This window comes from Amblyomma mixtum, chromosome 1 (genome assembly GCF_055824585.1).
Source record: "Amblyomma mixtum isolate Tamu chromosome 1, ASM5582458v1, whole genome shotgun sequence".
NCBI lineage: Eukaryota > Metazoa > Arthropoda > Arachnida > Ixodida > Ixodidae > Amblyomma > Amblyomma mixtum.
Genome location: NC_143012.1, coordinates 172,717,874 through 172,745,472, shown reverse-complemented (window position 1 = coordinate 172,745,472; position 27,599 = coordinate 172,717,874). Strand labels below are relative to the sequence as shown.

At 48.3% G+C, this 27,599-nt stretch overlaps 1 long non-coding RNA gene across 1 annotated transcript in view; it reads right to left on the bottom strand.

Annotated features, from left to right (window-relative positions):
* LOC149369826 (uncharacterized) overlaps positions 1-27,395 on the bottom strand; it is a 79,258-nt gene extending 51,863 nt beyond the window's left edge. Inside the window, exon 1 of the long non-coding RNA XR_016290142.1 lies at positions 27,300-27,395. This is a non-coding gene — a long non-coding RNA (uncharacterized LOC149369826). The remainder of the gene's footprint in view (positions 1-27,299) is intronic.
* Between the last annotated feature and the right edge of the window lie 204 nt (positions 27,396-27,599).

The following is a 27,599-nucleotide window of genomic DNA, read 5'->3' as shown; positions in this document are numbered from 1 at the left end:
TCTAAGAAACACAAGGTGGAACAGGCCCGTTCACAGCGAGCGGAGCTGCCTTGAGAAACGTGCACCACTTACATCGAGCAAGTTCTGAGGCTGTGCCACATTATGAACAGGCGCACCTCCGAGGAAGAGAAGGTTGGCGATCTTTTAAAGGGGACTGCTAAAGAGGTTTAGAGGTTTAAAGTTACAGCGGTCGTCCGCGTTGGCTATACTGTTTATGAGGACCTTTCCTCACTGGTCCGCAGAGTAGTAAGTGCGGAGCTGAGTAAGCACTTGCAAGGCGTTGGTGCGCCACCTTTCTGCTAGGAATTTTCTGTCAAGCCACCGCATGCTGAAACCCCAGCTTCGTGGTCTTCTCAGCCAGAACATCCGCGCACTTCTTACAGTCATGATCGCGCACCTGAGCCTCTGAACAACCGGTTTTCTCCCCACATGGCCATGCAACATCAAGCTCCTATCGTCTATCGACCACCCTCCGCTCGCTCCGGCACCTGCCTCCATCGTGACTCGCCGATATCTTACAATTTAGGGCTTCGCAGACACATCGCCCGGTTTTGTAAGCGTATGCGGGCCACTCGCTCTTGGAACCATTCTTCTTCGGGTTCCCGGGACAACGGTGCATGGAATCAATCTCGTTCGCAACTGCCTCGCCCTGACGCCTTTCGGAAAGACTATCCCGCTTCTGACCGTAGCTTCACACTACTACCCCGCACTGAGGCCAGTCCCCGTCACTGCGCCCTCGCGCGCCTACCCCACCTCCGGGAAACTAGTAGGAGCAGCCGATGGAGGAAAGTACGCGGAACAGTTATCTTCGAAAATTCCTCTCCTTGCTGTGATGTTGAAGAACAATGTTCCTGTTAGTCTAAATGGTGTGAATACTTTCGCTTTAGTGGACACCTCTGCTGCATGGCCGATGGAGGTAATACAGCAGAACAGTCATCTTCGAAAATTCCTCTGCTTGCTGTGATGTTCAAGAACAAAGTGCATGTTAGTGTAAAGGGTGGAAATAATTGCGCTTTAGTGGACACCTCTGCCGCAATCTCCGTAATAAGTCTTTGTTTCAAAATTTGCCTTGGTACAAGGTAACGCTTGCTTGAGGCCGAAGTGCCAGCTTTCGTGGTGTTGGAGTAGAGCAGCGAGGCTTTCTGGCTGCTACGGCCATTGAACTGAAATGGCGAATGTTTCCAAGACATCAGAAGGACTGCACGACCGTGTGATTGTTGAGCAGTTTCTCCAGTGCTGCCACTGGAAGCTCGCTGTCTTCTTGAAGGAATAGCAATGCAAGACACTCAATGGGTTGGCCGACACAACTGACTGCTTCCTGGAGCGCTGAACGTCTCTAATCTGGGAAAAGTTCTTGATGTAGCGAAATATCCTAGCAAAAACCATGTCGACCCGCCGAAGAAGGCAGGATTTAGGGGCGCTTTAAGCAATCTTCTGGCGCATCGGGCTTCCTATTGTAGCACTTTCACTAAAGAGGCGCCCAGGTGCAATTTTTGTTGCACGCTCGGGCGCAGGATCGAGACCTGCCCGAGCCGGCTCCCGGGGAAAGATCAATGTGCGGCCTATACTATGTAACCTGTGCTCACCCACCTGGCCTGCGAGCCGGCACTCAACTGCCAAAACATGTAAAACAAAAAATGGCTGAGGCTTAACTAAGGTTAAGCCTAGTCAGATGCGAAGCATATTGATGGCTAGGCTTCGTAATACATGGCTTTCCTTGGTTGAATACTTCGTCATTTTAATACAACCACTAAAAGTGTAGCAAGGATTTCCGTGGCAGCTATATACGGGATCATCGGTGAATTCAATGCAGAGTGTACAACCGCTGCCCCAGCACCGGCTACAACAGCATTCTTGGCACCCATGGAAAGTACCTTGGAAAGCTGAGGCAAGCTCAGCTTTATACCGCTGCTGTATAGTCACGTGGTCAGCTGCAGCGCCTGTGATGTGGAGCCTCCACCGCCGCGGCCGACCGCGCGAGCCGGCAGCCCCTCTCTCCTCTGCTGTGACGTCATGTTGTCACGTGGTCAGCCGCCGCGCCTCTGATGTGGAGCCTCCACCGCCGCGGCCGAGCGCGCGAGCCGGCAGTCCATCTCTCCTCTGCTGTGACGTCATGTTGTCACGTGGTGTCACGTGGTCACGCTAAAGGTCAATGGTAGCTCCACCGCCGCGCTCGACGGGCTGTAGTGTAGCTCTAGTTATATGCTTCGCATAAAAAGCCCCGCCTCCAGTGGACAGAACAGAAGAAGCTGAATACGCTTCAAGCTGCAAGGGGAAGTATTCCAGTTGCGGAAGGATTAACTGCAGGAAAACACGTCTGCGTTCTTCGAGACACGGGGAGTAACGCTGTAGTTATCCGCCGGAGTCTAGTTCTGAAGAACTCCCTGACAGCGTACAGGGACGCTATATTTCTTGGATGGCGCCGTCAGCCAATTAGTTGTGGCAAGAGTACAAGTGCATATGCCACACGTCTCTGGCGAGTTACTGCGGCAACTCGCAATGAGGAATTAGCATCGACAATGGCGTATTGCCTGAGAGCGAGTACGCAAATTACACCTAAAAATGACAGAGCCTACCTTCAAATGATGCCACATTTCAAAGGCTCTGCGCTATACGCAGGCGTGATGAAAGGAAAGCTCTGCGCACAAAAAGCCTCGATGACCTACGTGCATGCCGACGGGCACAACGTTACATTCGACGTTCCATGGATGAACTCAGTCGGCAAAAGTGGCGTGTCTTTTGTTCTACGCTGGGTGTGCGCCAACCAGTAACCAATATTTGGCGGATAGTAAGAGGTATGCGCACACCACATCAACAACTCCACCCCTTCGCTGCGCTCTCCCTTCAAGAACAAACATCTATAAAAGAAGTCTCAGAAGAATACTGCAGGCTACTGTCGGCAGGGTCGGGGCATTCGACACTCTCCGCAGATGGTCAAACAGGCATCCCAAAGGCGGCAGTGCCAGCGTTAGACCTGCCTTTCACAATGAAAAGCAATATCCACAGCTATCGCGGAGACAAATAGACCCACGTCTCCGGGTCATGATGAGGTGACCTAGGACGCCATAAAAAAAGCTACCCCACACCTCCCGTCTTCGACTCCTGGAGTATTACAATTCTTCCTGGATGACTGGTCATGTCCCCACGGAATGGAAGCTGACGAAAATTGTGCCCGTTTTGAAACCCTGTAAGCAGCCAACAAGCTACGCATCATTCCGGCCCATTGCCCTACATAGCTGCGCAGGTAAGCTCATGGAGCGCATGATCTGCAAACGCATAACTTGGTTCCTAGAAAGCCGAAATGAGTTTCCCCAAGAAATGAACGGGTTCCGGCAAAACAGGTCTGCGACTGACAATATCATCGCCCTCGTCTCATCACTTGAGGGGTACCTTCATTCTGGGTACATTCCGACAGCCGTTTACATGGACATCAAGGCCGCCTTTGACTCTGTCTTTCACCATGCAATTCTCGCAGCCTTTGCCAGTCTTGGCCTTGGAAGAAAGCTATACAAATTGATTGGGCGTTATTTTAAAGAAAGGCAAATTTTTATGACCACCCCAAATGGTCCAACACGCTTTCGCTTTCACGCAGTGGAGAGGGGCGTACCACAGGGAGCGGTGCTCAGCCCTCTCCTGTTCAATATTGTCCTTATACACATAAAAAGAAACCTTCCGCGAGGGCTCCGCATAACAATTTATGCTGATGATATCTCCATCTGTACCGCATCACGTTCGCGCTATATTACCCAGCAACGTCTTGAGAGAGCGCTATTGCACATTTCGATGTACCTGGCTTCCAGAGGTCTTCGTCTCTCGCCAGAAAAGAGTGTTGCAATGGCGTTTACTAGAAAAACGATGACCCGATATCCGCTGCTCCTAGGCGGACGGTCGCTACCATATGTACAAGCTCAGTGATTTCTGGGTGTTGTAATCGACTATAATCTGTCATCGACACCTCAGATCAAAAAACTCCGCGAGAGGATCACTGCAGCTTCTCAAGTGTTCAGGTTTATGGCGGGAACAAGGTGAGATAGCAACTGCCGATCATTGCTTCTGTTTGAAAAAGCCTACGTTGAAGGAACCTTGCGCTATTGTCTACCAGTGCTTCAAAGATTATCTACATCAGGCAATAAGACTCTCGTAGCCGCACGGAATAACTGCCTGTGAATATGCCTTGGCCTCCCAAAGAGTTCCTCTGCATCAGGAACAGTAGCGGAGGCAGGATGTCTCCCACTAGAGGTGATTGCCACCCAGGAAACTATGCGTACCCATCTCCGCCATGTCTTCCTAGGGAAGAAGCACTTCCTGCACCGTGTCCACCAAACTCACAGCAACTCTAGCTTTGGCCAGGCAGTGCAGCTCCTGCCCCTCCCTACTATTAATCAGCCACAGAAACTACTACCTCTGGACTTTGCTCCATGGACACTCTCTCCTCTAAAGGTGAAGAAGTTCGTTCCAGGTGTGAATCCAAAGAGCCGCAGCCACAGGCAGCGCTTCTGCAAGCTACTCTCGCCTACTTAACGGAAGAATATAGGCAGCACACCCATATCTTCACCGATGGTTCAACTACTAAAGAAACCTCACTTCTTGTGGCCTTTATGTGCCCTCAACAGGTCATGCCCTTTCTTACCGGCTGCAGCGGAGGACATACTCTACGACAGCTGAGCTTCACGGCATTAAGGAAGCTGTTTCTTACATCCTGCGCCGAACCGCCGGCCGTTGGGTTATCTTCACCGATTCAAAAGCATATCTGCAGATCCTGGCCAACCTGCTAAAGAAAACGAATCACCAGCCAGTTCCCCTGGACATCGGATATCTACATCATTTAGCTATTGCCGCAGGCCACTGCCCAACATTTCAGTGGGTACCTGCTCACTGTGGCATTCAGGCTAATGAAAAAGCAGATGAAGCGGCCCTTAGGGGCCATCAACAACGGAGATACATTTGAACTTTTTCACGAAATGTGATGCGTCCCAAATGGCTAAATGTTTTGCTTCCGAAGAAACGTATCGGCTTTGGAGTTTGCCGACACATCAGTACCAATTTCTTCACTCAATGGACCAACATCTTAGATCAAGACTCTCACCCAGAATTCCTCGACATCTGGAAGCACTTTATCATCGACTTCGTCTGAATGCTGCATATACAAACGGCTTGCGATACCGTTTTGGACAAGTGGACAGTCCGCATTGTGAGAACTGTGCCTCGATAGAAACTGTGGAACATATCATGCTTGAGTGCCCTGCGTATGCTAACGAGCGTGCGTACTATGAACATTGCATGCAGAAGCTCTGTCCAGTGCCCCTCACAATGGAGAACGTTTTAGGTCCCTTAGCCTGCCTTAGGGAACAGATCCTTGCAATGAACTTTATATTTACATATTTAAAAGACATTGGACATCTCGATAAGCTTTAAATTCACTTGCACGTTACCTTCATGCATTCTTCATGCAGTGAACTTCGTCAGCCCATTTGTCGGACTATGCACTCCATCATTCCACAGGTTACATCAATACTCGCCATTGCATCTTTAGTACCCATTTCATGGCCGCATTTTATATTCGTTTTTTTTTAACCTCTTCCACACTGCTCTGCTTCTGTCTTTATCTCCCAAATCGCCCTCCCCACCCAGAGTAGCATGCCAGCGATTTTTAAACGCCGGCTAAATTCCCTGTATTTCATTAAAGAGTCTCTCTCTCTCTGGCGAGGTGACAGCACTTGGCATGAAACGCCTCTTGTACGATATCGTGCTCGGAAACATCACAGGTGTCAGGAAATCACATGATCTGGACGACACTGTATGAACGCGCGCGTAAGCGATCATGACAGTCCCCACCTTGAAAATCGCAGCTCTGTGTTACCGCCGTGGCCAAGACACAAGAGGGAAAGTTATTCTTGTTGCACGTTCCACCCATCCAGAGCTGTGACATAGAAAATAGCAGCTAGCTGAGGAGCAGCCGAAGAATGCGATGCTCAATCAGCTCTTCCGTACGGCCAATGAGGAGTTCATATCTCGCAAGGGTCACAAATATTTATTCTCTGAACAAGGGAATATTCTTTACCAACATTACTCCATATCCAATGGCGGGGATTTCAAACAGGTGGTTGTGCCCCAAGCATTCAGGCCGCAAATCCTACAGATTGCCATGAAAGTATTACGGCTGTGCACAAAGGATTACGACGCACGACCGATCGCATACAAAATGATTTTTATTGCCGTTACCTGCACGGAGATGCCACCCAGTTCGCTAAGTCTTGTGATAAATGCCAAAGAAAACACCCAAGGGCAAGGCTGACGTTGACGCTCGGCAACATGCCACTGATCAGAACTCCTTTCGAACGGGTTGCCGTGTACCTCATCGGGCTTCTCTCACCCATGTCCGACAAAGGCAACCTACACGTCCTCACCCTGTAGGACTTCACGACACGTTATCCTGACGCCGTCGCACTTCCTGCCGTTGACGTTGTGCATGCTGCGGAAGCGCTCGTCGAAATTTTTTCCCGCGTCGGTATCCCAAAGGAAACTCTGTCTGACCAGAGGGCCGCGTTTACCTCCGACCTCATGCAGGAAGTCAGCCGTCTTCTCTATAAACAGCTCCTCAAGACGTCACCTTAACAAGCGAGGGCAAATGGACCGATGGAGAAATTCAATGCAACTCTCAAAACAATGCTCAAGAGAATGTGCCAGAAAAAGAACAGGTTTTGGGACAGGTGTCTGGCACCGTTGCTATTCGCATACCATGAAGTTCCACAGGCCGGTAATGAGTTTTCCCCGTTCCAGTTTACCTATGGCCATCATGTGCGAGGCCCACTGAGAGTAGTCAATGAGCTCTGGACAAATCAGTGCATCGATGGGGAAAGTGGCTCAACGTGCACCTATCTTATCGACCTCAGAAACCGCCTGGAAGACACGTGCAAACTTGATGACGAGCAACTTGACAAAGCCCGCCAGAAAGAGAAAATATGCTATGATAAGAGGAGTCACGATTGTCTTGTGGAGCTAAGGCGCAGAAGGAAAACTTTTTGCAAATATGCTTAAGTACGAAGAGCACAAGCGTGTGCTGACGCAGCAAGTACCGGCCGCAGCCGAGGCCGATCACCTCCCATCGAATCTTGATAGTGAGTGCCTAGTAAAACTGCCTTTTGTGAGCCTGCGTCGCACGCACTGCTGTGCGGATGTCAAGTTGGCTTCAATTCTTTCAGACTCAGATTGAATAAGTAAGAAGCTTGTTCGAGGAATTGGAGATTTTTTTCAGATTTACACGGAAAAAGATTTGGCAGTTGCTTAGGTGTGGTTAAGCTTGGATATAGTAGCGAAAAGGTTCCGTTACGCTTGGTTCAACGTCGTGGCTGTCGAAGTTCGCGCACAATCAACTGGGAGCACCACGATAGCGGTGGAGGCGTTCGGCCGTCCACACACTGCGTGTACAGAGGCGGAGGAGGGGTCGCACGTTTAGTAAATACGGTGCTATTTTAGAAGGTCGCTTTAGAAACATGTACTATGGTGTCCATTCCTTTCGGGTGTACACCAAGATATGAGAGACAGGCATTTCCTTCCCTTAAAACCAATTTTCATTTTACTTCATATTCCTTAAGGCCCTTACGGCGCGGTTCGGGTATCCACCGAGATATGATAGAGACAGGCGTCGTTTCCTTTCCTTAAAACCAATTTCCTTTTCATTTTCGTTCCCTTACAGCGCGATTCGGGCGTCCACTGAGATATGAGATTGTCCTGGCGCACTCTTTGCCTTTTATTTTTTATTTGTGATATTTGGTTCCATTCATTTTTTTATTTTCGTTTCTGTGCTTAGTTTTATTATTTTTTTAATACGGAGTCGGCAGCCACCTGCGCTGCGCGTGACTTCACTCGGTTTCGCGAATGCTCAGAATAAGGCTTTGCACCATACCCGGCAGTAGCGAAGCTCGGCTCCGATCCTCGTAGTGAAGCTCTTCGCTTCAAAACCACATTGTCAGAGTGTGCGCTCAGCCTGACATCGAATGAGCCGATACATCTTCCGCAATATCCCATTCCGTTTGCTTTGCGGGAAATTGTCGAAAAGGAAGTTGGGAAATGCTAAGGATGGTGACCATTGAAAAAGCCAAACCCCGGTATCACGCTCCCATAGTGGTCCTAAAGAAACCAGACGACAGAATTCTACTCTGCAATGACTTTCGAGAAAAAAACAAGGCCGCGTAATTTCGGAAAGTGTGGCAATCCCTCCAATTGATTAAGTTCTCGCATTATATGGCAAGAAATTGTGCTGATCCAATCCTGACTTTACTAAAGGTGAACGGCAAGTCCCAATGGCCCAGGAAATCCATGAGAAAACGGCATTTTCCAGCATGTCGGGGCTATACCACTTTTTTGCGTATGCCTTTCGGCATCAAGACTGCAGATTTGCACGGCTCTAGGGAGCGCTGCTTGGCGATGTAAAACGCGTCAACACTACTTTGATGATGTCATCATCACACTGACACGTGGAAGAAACATTTGACAACTCTCAGAAAGGTGTTCGCGAAGATAGAAAGGGCGAAGTTTAATATAAAGTCGAGAAGTACGAAATAGGAGAGCGCACCATCTCTTTTTTAGGCAACCGTGTCGGGAACGGTTCAGTGGAACCTCTTTTGAACACCCTAGAAAAAATTTTGGGCGCCAACCGACCAACAGAAAAAAAAGCTCTGCAATCTTTCCTGGGATATTAACGGAAGTTTATTCCGCACTACGCTGAGATTACGAAACTGTCGACTGATTTCACCACGAAGAAAGGTCAACATATGTGATCACGTGGGGACCTGCCCAAAAAAATGTATTCACCATCCTCAAGAAGCAACTGAATGATACGCCACTCCTAGAAGCAGCGGACCTATCGAAGATCTTCGTTCTTGGTACATATGCCTTTAGAACAAATCTTGGCGCAGTGCTCTTGCAGACTGGTAGCGACATCATCCTGCATCCCTTTGCCTACGCTAGTCGGAATCTGCTGCCCAAGAAACAGAGTATTCCACCATTGAACGTGCGTGTTTAGCGGTAGCGTGGGCGGTGTACAAGGATCATATTTATTTGCATGTCAAACCATTTTTCATTCAGTGCGACCACCAGCCACATCAATACGTGCAATCCGCTAGAAATATAGGAAAACACGGTATTGCGTTACAGTTTATTTTTGCAAGATTAGGTTTACAGCATCGACTATATAAAATAAACCGATACTCTGGGTTCTTATTATATTAACCACTTTTGCCCCACTTCATAGATTCTGGTGACTGAAGGGTTTAGCTGTCATGCTAAATCGATGACATTGACGGTTTCTTATCCCCTCCTTTCTCGTGCTGCCAACTTTATTATTCAGTGGGTGTACTCGTGCTTGTTTGTACGCATGTACACGTGACAACTTCATCGCGTGGGGCTCTCCCGTTCCATCCATCCACATCCCCCGTGGTGCCAGAACAGTTCCAAAACACTCTCTTGAAACACGGGGGTGGTTGTGATGATGTGGATTGTGCCACAGTGCAGTTTCCGGCGGACAAGAAAAAAGTGTTGCCGTGTTCGGGGTGAGCGGAGGGACGTGAGGGATCGAACGTCAGAACTCCCGTCAAGGCAGTCGTGGACAGTGTGTGGCTGGTTAACGGGACGTCCGTTTTGGAGCTCGGCATTCTCCAAGGCCAGCTGGCCAGCACCGGCAGGACACCGAGGTCCGGGGTCTGGCTGCCCGCGCAACAACACGCTACCCTGCTGCTGGCTCACGGCTGCTTTTACGTGGCCAGGCGGTCTCCCGACACTTTCCTGCCTCCTGATGCCGACCACCTGGTAGCCAGGCGGTGTATCCCGCTCCTGCCTGCTCGTACCGGCCTCCTGGTAGCCAGGACGTCACCGCCAGCCGATTGCATGAGGATACCTTCCACGGTGACCAAGCCTTACCCGTCCCGTCGTGTGCTACGTTGCCGGCAACAACCACCACCAGCAGTCGTGCACCTGCAGCACGCAGAGGCAAGACGACGGAGCAGCGCGCACCGGAACCCCCAGTAGGACGTTGGCGTTCCTCCTGCATAACAGCACTAGGTTGTTTGAGGGCCCGTAGTGTACATGTGATAGCGCGCATGATATGTCGTGTCTTTTTCTCGTCGCTCAAGGGAAAGAAAGTATCATGATGCTGAGTGATGGCTGTTTACTGCTTGGTGCTCCTGAACGGACCTGGGCCCATTAAAGACATCACAGAGTCATATCGGAATTACTCACAGCACTCCTATTGCAAGAGAACTGTGTGACTGCTTGGAAACAAATTCCTCGCCCAGCTTTTGCGCGATGACTTCACAATGCATCGAAGCTGCAAATAGATTTGCGATGTGATAATCAGCATATGGATAACCACGCCAGAAAAAGACAAAAAAATTATAAATATTTCATGGATGTTAGCGGCCCAGAGTGTTCGAGAAGGTAAACCGAAAATATTTTTCAGAATAATTTGTACACGATGCTTACAAACGTCCGCTACATTAATTGCAAAATGTCGAATCAAATTTATTAAATTGGTCTCACTGAATGACCGATTTCTTATACTAATACGCTGTGTCACACCTAAATAAACATACTAAAAGTCACACAATATATATATAGTGTTTAGTAGAAGGGAACCTATTTTTAACTTTAATATCATATTTGCGAATCTGTAAATTATGAGCTGGTTTTTTTTATTTTTATTTCACAAAGTTAGGGCATAGGTAGTACTAGCACCTCCCCATAGACGTCAACACAACAACTTTTAGCAAAGTGATTTCTCTTTGGAAGGTAATATTCCATTCAAAGCTGGCTTGCACCGCTTTGCAAAATGCGCTGAACGGAGAGCGGACTGCGTCCACCTCTGTTTTGAAAAAAGAGTAACGAGTTTATCTATGGCACTTTGCATGCGTGTAGCATAGGGGACGGAGCTCTTACTTGAAAACCATACAAAAACATTCCTCTGACAGTCCAAGACTTTTTAAAGCACAGACTATCTATTTGGACAAAATCCATTGGAGGCAGGAATTCAGTATTTTCTGGAACGCCTCCAACCTGGCAATCAAGAGAGAAACGGTGTGAAACTGCTACACATGATATGAATGGCCTGCTGCAGTGGAAGAATTATAAGGGAGTCATTACTCACTGACATTCAGTCGAGTGCAGCCATACGGTTACAAAAGAAAGCTTGTAGCCGTTGTCCTTTGTAGCGGTATGGCTGCGCTTGGATGGATGTCTATGAGTAATCAATCCCTTATTACAAATGTACTCCACCTTGGAGGATTCCCCTAGACATTTCACCACCACAGTTCCGGCTACGACTTATTGATCAATTCGCTCTCGCCCTACAATAAACTTGCCGTCCCGGTTGGCTCAGTTGGTAGAGCGACTGCTCCGGTGAAGCGGTGGTCTCTGGTTTGGACCCCGGACCAGGACGAATTTTTCATTAACTGCGAAGTTTCCGAGAAAGCTGTATAGCTTTCTCTCGGCTGGATGTCAATGAGTAATGACTCCCTTATTAAAAATTCCAGGACCGTGGCCTGAGCAGCAGAACGCGATAGGAGGGTGTCACCGCGTAGAGAAGTACTTAAATTTTGCGGAATTATTCTGGAGCGCAATATTTTCACGAAAGACGTTAGCAGCAAAAATGTTGAGCACCAAAATTGAGGGGTATTTGCGGGTTGCGTGAATGGAGCTTCATGTGATCCACGCCGCACGAAATAGTGGGATTCATGTTAGCGTTTTAACGACGTCGAGTTCATTTAAGTGCTGTGTCCAGCGCACATTCTACTAGCCATTTAGCCTAACTTGTTTGGAGGCACTGCTGTCCGTTGTCCTGACTTTGCACAGCTGCACAAAAAACGTATCGTTGCAGGCACTGAGGGCTTCCATACCTGAAAAAGATGCAAATTTATTCACCAAGTTGGGCACAAGATTGCGAATAGCGGAGTTCCAAATTTTAAAGCGTAACCAAGCGAAATTTATGTTGCAGGAAATGCTTGGGCTCACACATGACGATCAGCTCAATCTCTAGTTCTGCTGTACAGCTTTAAAGGAAACGCGCCACGTGGTCGCGTAAGTAGGAAAAGCAGACTTTTGCCTCAAAGTTTGAAAACCAGGAAGTGTCGGACCGAATTTACGCTTTGGCACTTTTTGGAGTCATTTAGCTCCTAACGCTGTTTTTTTGTTTTTGCGTTCAGAGCCATTTATCCAGAGAGGCTCCCTTCCGTCCATCCGCCAGCTAGACATACACGGCATTTTCGTGAAAAGAGGGACATTTAGATGAAAAGAGGACAATATCTGGACGAATTCTTCAGCCCAGCCAGGCATTGCCATAATTTGAAGTACTTATTTTCTTTAGAGGCATGGGCGGCTGCTCACACTAAAGAAATGATAGGTGTGCCTCCGACCTGTGATTTATTTTACGTTACTGCGACTGTTTTCTTTCTTCTTTATTCTCTAATTTGCTCGAACTAGGAGCAGGTGCATCTGGCACAGAATTTCCCTTGTTCGTGCACACTACTCTCCAATAACTGGTGCTGTTAATTACGTGTGTAATACTACTACAATAAGCAAAAATGCTGCTTTTTATTCCCCTAATGCAACGAACTATTGGTTTCAAGGTCCTTCCGCAGTTAATATAGCGCAAAAACGTTCCTCAGATAACAGGCTTCCAGCAGACTGAAACTAATCCTTACAACATTTACCTCCCTGGGAGCGGCACGGTTGCCCTGAGCCTCCTTTGTCTCTAATAGCGACCGCTACGTCCTTCTAGCCCTCTCTCCGGCGTGGCTGGACAGGGTGCAAACGAGAAAAACTAGAGACACTACCAAGAGAATGGTACGAAAGACCCACTGATGGACACACTGCGCCTCGTCTGTGCTTATGTGTGCCTTTCGTTCCCTTCTCTTAGCGGAGTTTTACTCCTTCGCATCGAATGAACCAACTATCCCGCCAGAGCGTCCTACTTCAGTATATTTCTACTCCCCTTGGCTCTTCTCTCCTTCTCAAGGACAATGAACATGCGACGCTCTTCTTTGTGAACCTGAATGCCTTGTAAACAAGCCAGTCCCAAGTAATGCGCCTTTTTTATGTTTATGTGTGCCTTTCTTCACGTTCTCTCTACGCACTTTTACTCGTTCGCTTCTGCCACCACTCCCTTCCCTACACATTTTTACGTATTAATGTTCGCAGGCATTTTATTGAGAATTCACTATGTCTTGAGCAGTGATGTTAGCTGAATCCAGGTCCTTCAACAGTTTTAGTGGGCTCAAGTAAGTGCTCTAAATCAGGTAACAGATGTACTGTCGCGATCATGTTATTGCGGGACGTAGGAAAGCGTGGCAAAACTGCGTTCTGCGCCACCTAACGGCCCACCCTCGCTATTTCGCCCTTTGCAGGCATCTCTGTACCGTCACTCCTACTTTACGCGCGCCGTAAGTAGCAGGGAACCGGCAAGGTAGATGTACTATGGTAGCGTAGGCTGCATAGAAGCCCATACGTTCAAAACATGGCGGCTCATGGTGCGCAGCCAGCGCCGTCTTCGAAATGCGTGGACAACTAAAAAGTGACGTCATAATTAAAACAAAAACGCAACGTTGAAGTCACGTGTTTTAGTGACGTCATATTCGTGACGTCAGCGTCACGTGCTGCTTGGCGGGAAAAATAAACTGCTGAACGCCGCGACGCTTCAGCGCGACACCCGACACGAGAACGAACAAAGAAGACACGACGAGTGCCGACCACCAACGCTATTTTTAGGTAGTCAGTTCTCGTTGTGCCTTTTTCCTTCGTCCTCGCCTCAGGTGTCGCGCTGAATGTCGCAGGTGTAGCGCTGAAGCGATGAAACGTGACGCCGCCAGACAGGTTATCGCTCGCACATCGTGCAACCGCACACCTCTTTTTGCGTACGGGGGCCCTATGGCTACAGACGATGCCCTTTTGGGGCAAAGACGACAGAACCGCACCCAACCGAACGAAACTACACAGAAGCGCTGGCAAAAGGGAAAAGCGGAAACTGTACACGAACGATGCACACCAAGAACTCGAGCAACAAGCAACGAGGAAAAAGTAGGGCTAGCAGAATCGAGTTTCAAAGAAAAGCAAGCAGAATGGTCAAAAGATATGACAAGGGTATGACATCAGAACCAAGGTAGATGTCAGAGCACCGTCAACCTTGGCATCGTCCCGCAGCCATTGCCGCTGCTCTGAGCGAACGCTGTCATAAAATTTTTACAAAGCAAGCGCTATACTTTCTAACAAAATGCACGCAACTAAACATTTTAAAAAGGAATCACTGCAATTGTTTTTGAATGCTTTTGAAACACAAAATATGTCCTAATTATTTTCCTCGTCTAGTCGTGTTTGTCCACTCATTTCATTTTGGCGCTTTAGTTCCACCCCTAATTAGATGTCGCTAGCACTTGGTTCTGGACCGCATTCGAGCCCCCCTTCGCGACCTATTTCAATTGACCTTGGAACCGGTGCCAGGCGCCGCATTGATATCTGGCAAGCATCTGCCTAGGCCACTGATGGGTGAAACGGATCGTGTGCTGCCTTTCGCGGCTCAGCGACTCATGGTAAAGAAGAGGCAGCGTTCACTTATGTTTTCTGTTTATCCTCGGCCTCCTCGCAGGCGTGGCCACCAATTTTCAATGCTCAAGCGCTGAACGTGGGCCACAAGCCTCCGAATGCCGGCTTGAGCAACTGCTTATGGTTGCGAAGAACGTTGGTATATACAAAGCCTTCCGCGAAAAATGCGGTTGCGTGAAGCACAAAAAGTATAACAATGTTTGGCAACAATTCCCTGAGGCGTGTCGCGCGTGTCCAGTACCCTGCGTAGCTAACGCCTCGTGAACTTTGCGTCGACGGTGCTTACTGGTTGTAGTTGATCTGCGGGGGGGGATGGAAGCTTCAGAAATCGCCGTTTTGGGGAAGTGCCGCTGATAGTGCGAACGCAGTAAAACTAAGAACACGTCACCACAGGCCTCTACTCCTTTCCGCAACTTGCTGCTTCGCGAAAAACGGCAACTATCTGTTTCGCCCAACTCAGCGGCCGGGGCCGACGTTAGCCGGATATTGAAGCTGCTCCTGGCCCCGCTTCCGATCTACGTCCGCCGTGCGAAACCTAGGAGTGAAGCTACAGAGATCCTTTGAAGAAAGAACAAACGGGAGTGCGCCGTTAGGTGGCGTGGAACGCAGTTTTGCCACGCTTTCCCACATCCCGCAATATCGTGATCGCGACAGTACAAAACTAAGTGCAATTGTGGTTGCGTCATCTGTGAAGCTACTTTTGTACGTTCTCCGATTTTACCCCAAGGCAATGACGCTTCTTCTGTACTAAAAATGTTCTGCTAACAACCAACAGATTCGAGTCTCATGGCTGAAGGCATGGCGGATATTGCCATTTAGCAGTCAGTTCCCTGGCGTTGTGATGATTAGATTTGGGTTTCGCTGCACTGCAATCTTCATCTGCATCCAAATAATCTCACTCATTTTTGAGGGTAAGGTGGCGAAGTTACCTCTTGAACTAATGTAACATCAGAGCTGCTCCCAAACAAACAAAGATCACAAGAATGCTTTCCTAAAAATGTTCTTACTATACATGGTGTATCAGGGTGTGTGAATAATAACTCTGGCACATTGCCTACTGTTTGCGAGTCTTGCATCTGTATCAACTCAGAGCGTGCACAATAAGTGCACCCATTATGAACGCTGGCACAGGCTCGTTAAAGGAAGCGCTGGCCAATCTCGCCTTGTTTTGCTAACAGGTCACGACGCTAACGACAAGCCAAGAACTCAACTTCCCATATCTCAAAGACTTAAGTTTAAAAATTAACGCGGGTGTCCATGGAGCGCTTTGCTCCATTCGGACAAAATTCTGGGGGAGAGGAGGCACCACAGTCTTTTGCACAGTCATTGTATCGTGAAGATTTATGTGATCATGCTTTCGTGGAGATGGTTTACTACCGCGGGAAGGACCGCTCAAACTCATTTGTAAGCGCTACTAAATATCCCATTGCTTCTTACCCAGGGTATCCACATTCCGCGTCACCTAATCGCTACCTGAGTTTGATCACCTTGTCGTCGTGAATAAAAGCGCTCACAGTATTGGTAAATCATTTCCACATTTATTGTCTCTCATGTGTACTGATTCCGCCGACAGTATTGTCATTATTCAGACTTGGCGGAATAAAGATCTTCCCCCTCCACCTGCTTTTGCTGCCGTGGGCTAGGCAGGAATTGTACTACTTGTGGCGGCCTGACACTTCCCATGCTGTCATATATGCGGTTACCAGTTCTGACTTCGCCATAAACAGTATCCGCTTGGTATTTCTTCACTTAAATAATCAATATAATGTAATCAGTGTTATATCTTCCCGTCAGGGCTACACTTAACGTGGTTCATACTGTTGAAGATATCAGGACGAGCTCTTGATCGCGGTCTGGCTCGATCGTGGCACAGCATTTAGTGTAAAGAAATAAACATTGCATTAATATTTAACTAACGCAGTTTTCTCCAGTGAAACCCGTCTGAATTTCGTCCTTAACTTAAATTTTCGGACCTCTAATCTTGGCAAAAAAGACTTGTTGGAAAAAAGACGTTTGTGGAGTTTTCATAGAATCATTCGCCAACGGCAAGCGCGAGAGCGCGTCAGCGTTTTCAACATCGCTGCCCTTACAATACACCGATTTGTAATCGTACGCCACTAGCAGCAAAGCCCAGTGTCGCACGCGTGCCGCTGACATTATTGGAATGGGCTTGCCGTACGGCAGAAGGCTAGCTAATGGCTGGTGATCTGAATAAATGATGAAACTACGCTCAAAGAGGCACTTGTGAAACTTCTGCAGCCCAAATACCACGGCGGGAGCCTCTTTTTTAAGGTGAGCATAACCTTGCTCTGCTTTGCTCAGCGCCCTCGACGCATATGCAATTGGCTTTTTCTCTCTGCCAATATTATGAAACAGAATGGCGCTAACGCCTTACGTGGTTGCATCGCACACAAGCCCTATCTCCTTGGTGTGATCGCCGGATGTCGAAGCCTTATCTTTCGTTGGCCACATTCCCCTCTCCTGAAACGCTTGCTCTGCCTCGCGTGACCGCATAAAGCCTTTTCCTTGGTGTACAACGTCGTACAATGACCTCAGCCTTGCGGCCATGTAGGGAACAAACTTTAAATAAAAGTTAATAAAGCCCAGGTAGGCTCGCAAATGTGCCTCATTCTTTGGTGCCCGCCCCTTCCTTTATCGTCTTCACTTTTTCATCCGACGGGCGTATGCCCTTTTTGTCAGCAATGTGCCCCGAGTACGAGACCGATGTTTGAAATAGCTTGTACGTTTCTTTCTTCAATCGTATGCCTCTGTCCTGAAACCATCCCAGCACACTTTTCACTTTATCAAAACACTCGTCAAATGTAGCCCCTGCAATCAGCCTGTCGTCCAGACAGCACGCTACACGATCAAGTTCCTTCAACACGTCATCCATGACAGCCTGAAAGATTGAAGGCGCTCTTAACACCATAGGGTAAACGCGTGTACTTGAAAAATGCCAGGTGTGTGTTGACCACGACTAGCGACTGCGCCTGCGGATGGACCTCCAGCTGCTAATATGCAGTAGACAAATCAAGCACCAGAAAATATTTACACCTTGCTATTTTTACAAGCAGATCCTTCATAACGGGAAGGGGGTAGTTATACGTTCTTAGGCATGGATTTAGCGTCACTTCGAAGCCCGCACACACCCTGATCTGGTTGATCGGTTTAGGCACGACCGCTAGGGGCGCCGCACACTAACTCTGCTTAACAGGTACTAATACTCCTGCCTCCACGAGATTCTGCAATTCTGAAGACACTGCATCCCTAATCGCAAGTGGCACCGATCGCGCTTTAGAAAAGACAGATGCACTATCCTCTTTCAGCCCCAATTTAATCGCGCTGTTCTTGATCAGGCCCAGAGCAGGCTCAAAAACCTTGGCGTACTTTTCAAGCAACGCCGACACTTTGTCGTAGCAAAACCTCATGCACACTAGACCAGTCTAACGTAACTGGCGCCAGTCTGCCACATGCCAACCGCACAGTGTTGGTATTCTCGTTCGTCTTCATGACAATTAACGGAAGCTGCTTGTGCTGACCATTGTGCTCTACCGAAACGGTTAGCGTCCCGGTCACTGGCAGCTGAGTGCCTCCAGTTTTCAGCTTTAGACTGCACGGCTCTTCGGTTAGGGTGAGGGAGTATTTCTTGCACATTGCTTCTGGTACAACAGATACAGCGAACATGAGAACATTTTTCTGCTCAATCTTCAGAAACATGTCGCAACGTCCGATGCGCCTTTCAGATGAGTAAATATTGTGCAGCACCAGTTCACACGTATCGCTATCGTCAGCTATGGCGTTCGCAGAGTCACTACTTCTGTTTCTGCTTATATTCGCTAAGTGTCCAACACGGTTACACAACCGACAACGATACTTCCGAAATTTTCAGATAGATGCTTCATGCTCTAAGCCGCATCGGAAACAGTAAATCGATTTCGTCGCCCTTGCCCCAGCGGGCACCGCATGAGTTCCTTCTTTACTACGCGGTGGGCGTTTCACTCCGTCTCGCTTTCGGTGAAGAGCGCTGACTATCCCTTGCCCCACGTTGAGTTGAAAATCCTGACTTCCTTTGCGGGCCAATTCGATACTCCTAGCGATATCAAAGGCAGGGCTAAACGTCAGCTTGCTATCCTTCAGCAATCCGCCTATTTCGCGACGCGACTGCGCATGTGCCCATCCCCTGGCGGCGGTGTCGCGAAACATAATGGAAGTGTAAACAAACTGGCTTCCTACGCGGCGGGGTGCTTTGCTGCAGCCTTCGGGCGCTCAGCACGACGCATTTAGCGATGCCTACGACATGTGTTGCATATGGCTGCAATGCCCAATATATAAAGGGAAGCAAAGACGAATTTTTTCGCTGTCCGAAACCTTCCCGGAACCGCCTTCGACGCGAAGCGTGGATAAAAGCAGTTCGCCGGCTCGACGATCGTAGCCGCCCTTGCACCGTCTAGCACGCCGAGACTGTGCGGGAATCACTTTGTGACAGGTACGGACGAGGTACCGCGGTTAAATGCGTGTGCAGTCTATCACGAAATCTTTTATTCGTGGGCAGGAAGGCCTCGGCACCGCGGCACCCGGACTTCTGGTCGCTGATCTCAAGATCGCTTTTTCGATGCACACCACGACAGCCGCATTTCAGTGGAGGTGAAATACAAAAGCACTAGTGTGCTGTGTATGTCAATGCACGTGAAATAAGTCCAGGTCGCATATATTAATACGGAGCCCACCACTGAAGCGTTCCACACAGCCCATGTGTGGAACGCTCATCGCAGGCAACTGTTTTTCAAGAAAGAAGCAAAGGTGCACTGCGGCGGTAGCCTCACACGCCTCGAGTTCGTCACCAAAAATGGCTTTAGGTTTGTATCCCGGTTGGGCAAAAAGTGAATCGGATATATTTAAGTTATCTCGAAAAGGTTTGGAGCACGCACATCCGTACGAATCCCTACGGACGGGCGGATGGTGGAACGGAAGAAAACATAGAGGACACTCCAGGCAAAAATGTGGCCATTTCATCTCTTCCTGCATTAAAACACTGCAAACTGGAATCGCACACCAGCAAGCACATACTAGTTTTCACATTCAATATCGGGACTGTATGCAGATCGGCCTCCATGCAACTAAGCTGCGGCACGTTTTGATAAAGCTAAACAGCACTACCACCAATGAATGGGAAATGATTGGGGATATTTCATTGAACATTACGTTCCGAATGTAGCCTTCATCTTTTGGTGCGGCGGCCCTTGCTTAGCTGGCGATCGTATCGCATGCCGGATGATCGCAGATACTGAAGAGTTTGCTCTTCGGTGGGCACAGGAGCCTGCCTTGGATTTCGGACCCAGCCATCAGTCAGCCGTAGAAATTCTCCAGCTACCAGGTGCTGCCCAGGACACGCCATCGTCGACAGATTCCAACAAAACATGCTCCGCAGCGGCACTCAGTACGGCCGGGTTGGGCGCGCAGTACCCTTCCAGTGAGCTTCCAGCGTTGTACGCGAGGTGGCAGCACAGGAAAATGAAAAAGGCGGATTCTGCTTCAGCAATTCCGTGCCCGTTTCTGCGTTTCGCGGCGCCGCCGTCCCCGTCGCCCTTGTCCGTTGTAACCAGCAGTGGACACCATGTAAGCTGCGAAAGCAATGGAGCGGGAGCTTGGAAAGGAGGAGGTAAAAGTGCAACCTCCTCCCCTCCTTATCAACCGGCGCTCCAGTGGGGGCCGCAGCTGTGCATAGCAACCGTGGCGTCACACAGTAGCGGTAGAATGAACGCGCGCGCGTCGGTGGTGACAGCTACACCGCCGCTCCTTCATCAGACGTCTCGTTGCACTCGAGTGAGTCAGACGCATGGTTCGAAGAGGCCAAATGATTCCGCACCAAGCGGTTCGAGGTGGTGGTGGTGGTAAAAAACTTCTTTAATACTCAGAGAGAGTTTAGCGATCAGAGGACCCCACTACATGGTCGGTATCCTTAGTCCGGGTCACCGGACGACGATATCCAGTCTCGCGCCCGCTTTACTAGAGCCCTTTGGGACTCCAGTGTGGAGCAGTTGAGGAGGGCAGTCTCGCGTGCCTTTCGGGTGGGTGGGGAAGGGGGAAGGTGACGATTCTGATTACATGCCCGCACCATGTGAAAGATATCGCACATCTCTCCACAGTGCCGGCAGCGCCCATGTGTGTTCGGATCAAAGTGCTTGGCTATTGCAGGTCCGAGAAGAGTTCTTGTCTGCAGGCGCCACAGAGTTCGCTCCTCCGCCTTACTCAACCGCTTGGCAGGTGCCGGGTAGAGGCGGTGGCTGTCGCCGTAAGGAATTAAGATTTCGCGGAGCCGTACAAGTTATTTATGAGCGTCTGAGCGAGGAGAGCTAGAATGAGGAGCCCAGTGTGTGAGCGCTCGGGCGGCTGCATCATCATCATCATCATCATTTATTTACCCTTAAGGGCCCTTGGCTTAGGGCATTACATAAGGGGGGGGGAAAGGTCGTTTCATAATCAGTGGTCAGTGAAATCAACAAGAAATACAAAGTACAGGGTACATGGTCAACATTAGCAGTATCAAAATATTAACATGAGAAAGACACAGCAGCTCAAGAACAACTTGAGATAAGAAAAAAAACAAAAAACAAAAAAAACACATACACACACTCAAAAAATAAAATAACTCAGCCCTTGAAATGTGATGATAATAACTGCCTGAATTTAATGGGTTCTGTTTCAATAACTATGAAATCGGGTAAGTCATTCCACAGTGTAATGGAGCTAGGTAAAAAAGATTTATTAAATGAGTTTGTGGAGCCGTGAATGCGCTGCAGACTTAAAGAGTTAAAAAGTCGTCGTGAGGTGCGAAGCGGCGGGTGCAATACAGAGTTTCTTAGCTGTGGGAAGGTGTAGTACAGTTTGTGAAACAAACACAGCTGTGAAATGTTACGCCGGAGTGCCAGGGGTTGCAGATCAAGGGATGCCTTGATGAGAGTTACATTGTGTTGTCTGCCGTACTGCGATGTGATAAAACGGGCCGCGCGATTTTGGATGGCTTCAAGCTGATCGATTAGATATTTTTGATGGGCATTCCAGATCGCCGAGGCATATTCGAGTTTGGAACGGATGAATGTTACGTAGGCGAGTTGTCGGACAGAATGGGGTGAAAAAGCAAGGGATCGTCTGATAAACCCAAGCATTTTGGAAGCGTCTGTACAAATTTTTGCAATGTGCTCACACCAGGTTAGTTTGTTGTTTATGATGATCCCAAGATACCGGTATGATTCTGTTTCGGAGAGTGGTGTGGAACTTAATGAATACTGATAGCTGAGGTTATTTCGCTTTCTCGATACATGCATGAATTTGCATTTCGAAATGTTCAGTTGCATGAGCCATAATGTACACCAGGTTTCTATGAGGTTTAAGTCGCGTTGAAGCAGAGTCTGATCATCGGGAGTAGATATGCGGCGGTAGAGGACACAATCGTCTGCGAAGAGGCGGATACGAGATGATACGGCATTGGGAAGATCATTTATAAATATGAGAAAAAGGAGTGGTCCTAGCACCGATCCCTGAGGGACACCAGAGAGGACTGTGGTATTTGACGATCTATGGTTGCCTATTACTGTATATTGTGAGCGGTCGCGGAGAAAGCAGTCGATCCATGACAGGATTAAAGGATCGATGTGGAGGCAGGAGAGTTTTGTCATTAAACGCCGGTGTGGAACGCGATCGAAGGCTTTGGAGAAATCCAGGTAAATGACGTCGGTTTGAAAAGAAGAATCTAAGTTTAAGTGAAGGTCTGTAGTGAATTCGAAGAGCTGGGACTCGCAAGAATGGCCTGACCTAAAACCGTGCTGTTTTTCATAAAAGAAAGCATTATTGTCGAGGTGTGATGCGATCTGCGAATATAATATGTGCTCCAGTAGCTTGCATGGAATGGATGTTAATGAAATTGGGCGGTAATTAGAAGGGTCGGATCGGTTGCCTGCCTTAAATACTGGAGTTACTTTACTAGTTTTCCAGTCATTTGGTATTTCACCATTTGAAACCGACTGCTGAAAAATAATTTGCAAAATACGGCTAGAAATGCTCACAGTTCCCTTTAATATTTTTGCAGTTATGTTGTCTGGCCCAGGGGCGCTTGACACTTTAAGGTTGTCGATGAGTTTAGCGATGCCCTCATGGGTTATAAAAGCTGGTGGCATTTGGGAAAAACTAGTGGAAGGTATTGAGGGAATATGGAGAGCAGGTTCATGCGTGAATACGGAGGAAAAATATGAATTCATGACATCTGCGCGCTCATTCTCAGGGACATGTAAGCCGTCTTGGTTAATCAACGAAATGTTTTGAGTACGGTTTTTGCAAGGAGTGACCAGATTCCAGAATTTTTTCGGGTTGACGCGCAATGTGTTTCCAAGATCTTCGTGAAAAAATTTCTTTTTAGAACGCCGTAGTAAGGTAATGTATTCATGTAGGCACCTGCCATATATTTCCCATTTTTCAACTGAATTCGTACGCTTGGCCGTACGATAGAGGCGCTTCTTTTTGTTTGCTAACTGTCGTAAGGCATTGCTATACCAGGGCTTGTTACAGTCACCGCGTATGCAGATAAGAGGGACATGTGTTTCGACAAGGGATAAGATTTTGTTCTTGTAGAGCAACCAGTTTTGTTCTACTGATTTAGAGGGTGCGGCTTGGTGGAAAAGGTGGAAAAAAGTTTCTAACTCGAAGTTAATAGCGCGAAAATCTGCTTTACTGTAGTCGCGAATGTACTTTAAGGAGCGCTGCTTGGTGTGGATGGGAACGGCAAAATTGAATACAAGCACCTCGTGATCGCTTAGACCGGTGATGCTTGTTAATGACTCAATTAACTCAGGTTTAGAAGCGAGAACAAGATCGAGAATGTTGTCACCACGAGTAGGCACTTTAACTGTCTGGGTAAAGTTAAACGTGAGCACTAAGTCAATAAAATTGTTCGACGGACCGGAGGGTGCTGACAAGGTTTCCCAGTCAATATCGGGAAAGTTAAAGTCTCCACAAAGTAGGAAGTTGGCATGAACAAAGCGGGAGTGCAGATCGAGTAGGACGGAGTGAAGGTCGGTAAGAAAGGAGGAGTCGCAATTAGGGGCCCGATAACATGCAACAATAATATTTGTACAGGTAGGTAGGGATAGTTTAACGCAAAGTATCTCGTGGGAGGAACTAACATGGACGGGAGATGTATGCAATTCAGATTTCGTGAGAACAAGGACACCACCACCCCTTCTTCCCTCTCTGTCGCGCCTGTAAGCAATAAAAGATTTCGTTTCGGAAAGAAGCTCTGTGTCCTCGATATCTGAAGTCAGCCAAGATTCGGTAAAAATAGCAATATCCGCAGTGCTATCTTCAAGAAGGGATCCTACTGCTTCTTTCTTTGGGAGGTAACTGCGGATATTTGTCAATAATAGGGTCATTTTCTTAGAAGCCCGTGCATCTCTGTTTGCTAATGACGATTGATGAGGACTGGCACGTAGACGGTGGAAAGGAGGTGGTGATGATGGCTACGGCGACGACAGCTGTGTTACAGAATCGGTTGTGTCATTGTACACGTACTGCTTGCTACCAATAACAAGCTTGTTGAAACGGATCTTGAACGAAGCGTTAGTTTGCTGAGCATACTCAAAAAGTTTTTTCCGGGCCAACCTAACACGGACTGAATAATCTTCGCGAACATTAAACTCCGAGTTTTTAAGCTGAGATGTAGCTGAAAGAATTATTGATTTGGTTTTGAAACGCGCAAATTTTACAATAATGGGGCGATTCTTTGCTTCCATGTAACGTCCCATTCGGTGCGCACGCTCAATGTCAGCAGGATCAATTGACACACCCAGTTTCTCGCTGCAGAAGGAAACGACATGCTCTTCAGATCGCGCCCACGTTTCATCTTTTACATCCGAAATTCCAAAAAAGATAAGGTTCGACCTTCGAAGGCGGTTCTCCGCGTCATCACATTTTTCGGCGAGCTGTTTGATTTCAAACGAAAGTTTAGTACTGTTCTGGCTTGTGTTATTGTGTGGGCAGGGGCTACTCGAGTGATCGTTCTTAACATTTCTTTCCAAATCATCGACACGCAGAGACAGATGATTCACAGATTCTAGTATGTTAGACTGGGCACCGCGAATAGCTGACAACTCAGCAATTATTGTGGCGTGAGTTTGTTCGAGGCGAGCGAATGCTTCAGAAATAGACTCTAATGATACAGAGGGCCCAGGATTAAGTTCAATATCACCTGACTGGACGAGCATCAAAAAGACAAGGAATGCATTAAAGTAGTGGAAACATGAAAGGCGCAGCATCCGGCGAACACAATCAAGCATTTCGGGGGGGCACGACACCGCGAGTAAGAACGGGTCATTTGAACGGAAGGATGCCGAGGACGGCAGGTAACTAACCTGCGTAAGAAGGGGCGAAATCATGACCGAGTTCCGAGCGGTGAAGTGCCCCAAGTGGCTCCAGAGCAGATGCGTCTTTTCTAGTCGATGCGTATCTCCCGCGCTGATAGTTCCACCAGGTTGCCAGGCGTTATACTTGACAGGGGGCGGGAACGGCGGTGCAAGGCAGGTTTCAAGTTCTTCGTGGTCGGTGGCGGAAGGGTACCAAGGTAAGTCGATGAAGTCGAAGAATCCGGGGGGTTTGTTGAAGCAGGGAGGCGGTGCGGTGATGCAAAGTAGAATAAAAGCCTGCGTAAGAAGGGGCGAAGTCATGACCGAGTTCCGAGCGGTGAAGTGCCCCAAGTGGCTCCAGAGCAGATGCGTCTTTTCTAGTCGATGCGTATCTCCCGCGCTGATAGTTCCACCAGGTTGCCAGGCGTTATACTTGACAGGGGGCGGGAACGGCGGTGCAAGGCAGGTTTCAAGTTCTTCGTGGTCGGTGGCGGAAGGGTACCAAGGTAAGTCGATGAAGTCGAAGAATCCGGGGGGTTTGTTGAAGCAGGGAGGCGGTGCGGTGATGCAAAGTAGAATAAAAGCCTGCGTAAGAAGGGGCGAAATCATGACCGAGTTCCGAGCGGTGAAGTGCCCCAAGTGGCTCCAGAGCAGATGCGTCTTTTCTAGTCGATGCGTATCTCCCGCGCTGATAGTTCCACCAGGTTGCCAGGCGTTATACTTGACAGGGGGCGGGAACGGCGGTGCAAGGCAGGTTTCAAGTTCTTCGTGGTCGGTGGCGGAAGGGTACCAAGGTAAGTCGATGAAGTCGAAGAATCCGGGGGGTTTGTTGAAGCAGGGAGGCGGTGCGGTGATGCAAAGTAGAATAAAAGCCTGCGTAAGAAGGGGCGAAATCATGACCGAGTTCCGAGCGGTGAAGTGCCCCCAGCGGCCTCATTGCCTCGTAGACCGCGGTGGGCAGGAACCCAGATTACCTTTGTGCGAGTTGGATTGGCGGGAGCCCGTCTTAGAATTTGGGAGGCAAGACGTGATATTTCCCCTGCAAATAGTGTTCACAGGCCCGCCGGGAGTCTGTGATAACCGTTCTCGATTTTGGATCGGCGGCAGCGAGAGCTATTGCAACTTCCTCCGCTCGTGGTGAGTTTGCGGCCCGAAAGGACAGCCCATCGACATTCAATCCTCGGTGCACTACGACAGCCGCGTAGAATCCCGCGGGCGAGGGCCCTGTGATGTCCACGTAGTCGGCGTCCTCTTTAGAGAGGCAGTGGGTTGACCACAAGGCTTTCGCCAAGAACACTTTAGAATCTCCAAAGTGTCTTCTGTATTTTTTTTCTTGAGGAAAGAGCGCAGTATTTTTCTCACACATCTCGATGGACACCTGAACCAGAGGAAAGGCACATAACTGCCCTCTTCGAAAAGTGGACCCCTGGAAGAGGCGGTAGTGACAGATGTGCGCTGCATGCTTCGGCACTGACAACTTTGTTCTAGAAACGCTGCCACCTGCCAGGGTGGCAAGGTGGGTGGGGACTTTAATGTAGATATGAAGACAAGCGGGAATTCCTTACCACTTATGGGAGAACATCCCGTTTTTCTCGCTCGTAACGGCTCCCACAGCTGTGACAACTTCGAGAAATACTTGCGCAGACCTCGTCTTTGAGAACCAGGCATTGGTGCAGCAAGTCGAGCATACATCCATCTATTTCTCCGTCCACAAAGCTCCCTTAATGACAATCAGGAACTGTTTGTGGAGTGTTTCATGAAGATGAAATTTGGATGTGAAAAATAAGAACTGGTGTCTGATTGTACATACATGTCTTGCTCGAATTTGCCTCAATCAATCGAAAAGCTGAAACAGCTGATGAGCTGTGCTCAAATTTCTCATTAGGAAGTAACGTAACGTCTGCAATTTTCCTCATGTCGCCTCATTTTACCTCTTGTTATTTTTCATCCCGCTGCTTTAGAATGCCTGAGAACGCAGGTACCTTTTTTATAATATAACAACATGTATTCCGATTTGCCAGTGCTTTCCGCATAGATGTCCACATCTATTTTAAAAATTTGAAACTGACAGTCGGAGCGGATCGGTTTCAGCTTTCCGAACAATAGAGCATGTGCAAATAAATGGAGTACACTAAACCAGTAAAAAACATTTCTGGAGAAGGGGAATGATTCTTGCGGATATCTTTACACCTCAACCCGAAATTTATGAAAAAGGTGCACGCAGCATCTTTCCGACTGTGAGCAATATAAATGATTTGTTCTGAAAATTGTCCTGTTTGCGAAAAGAGGGAGATGTAAAACTTGAAAAAGGAATTGTCTTACTTGGAATTCGGGTATTGCAAGCAAAACTGCTGCTCCAGATGAGTGTTGTGTAAAATAGAAGAAACTATGTTTGTAGACGCGAACAATGATTGTCCCGGAGATGTCTTCTCATTATCCGCTTGTTGATTCGTTGAAATTTCATCTACCCTGCGGCAAAAGAAGTGAAAAATTTGTCATCAACATCGAAGAAAGGGGGAAAAAAAAATTCGGTATAGGTAGCGCCACCAAACCTTTTCATTAGGAAAGCTGTTTGGAATCGTGTTTTTCCTGAACAGGGTTGCCTACTTTGCAAATTGAAGT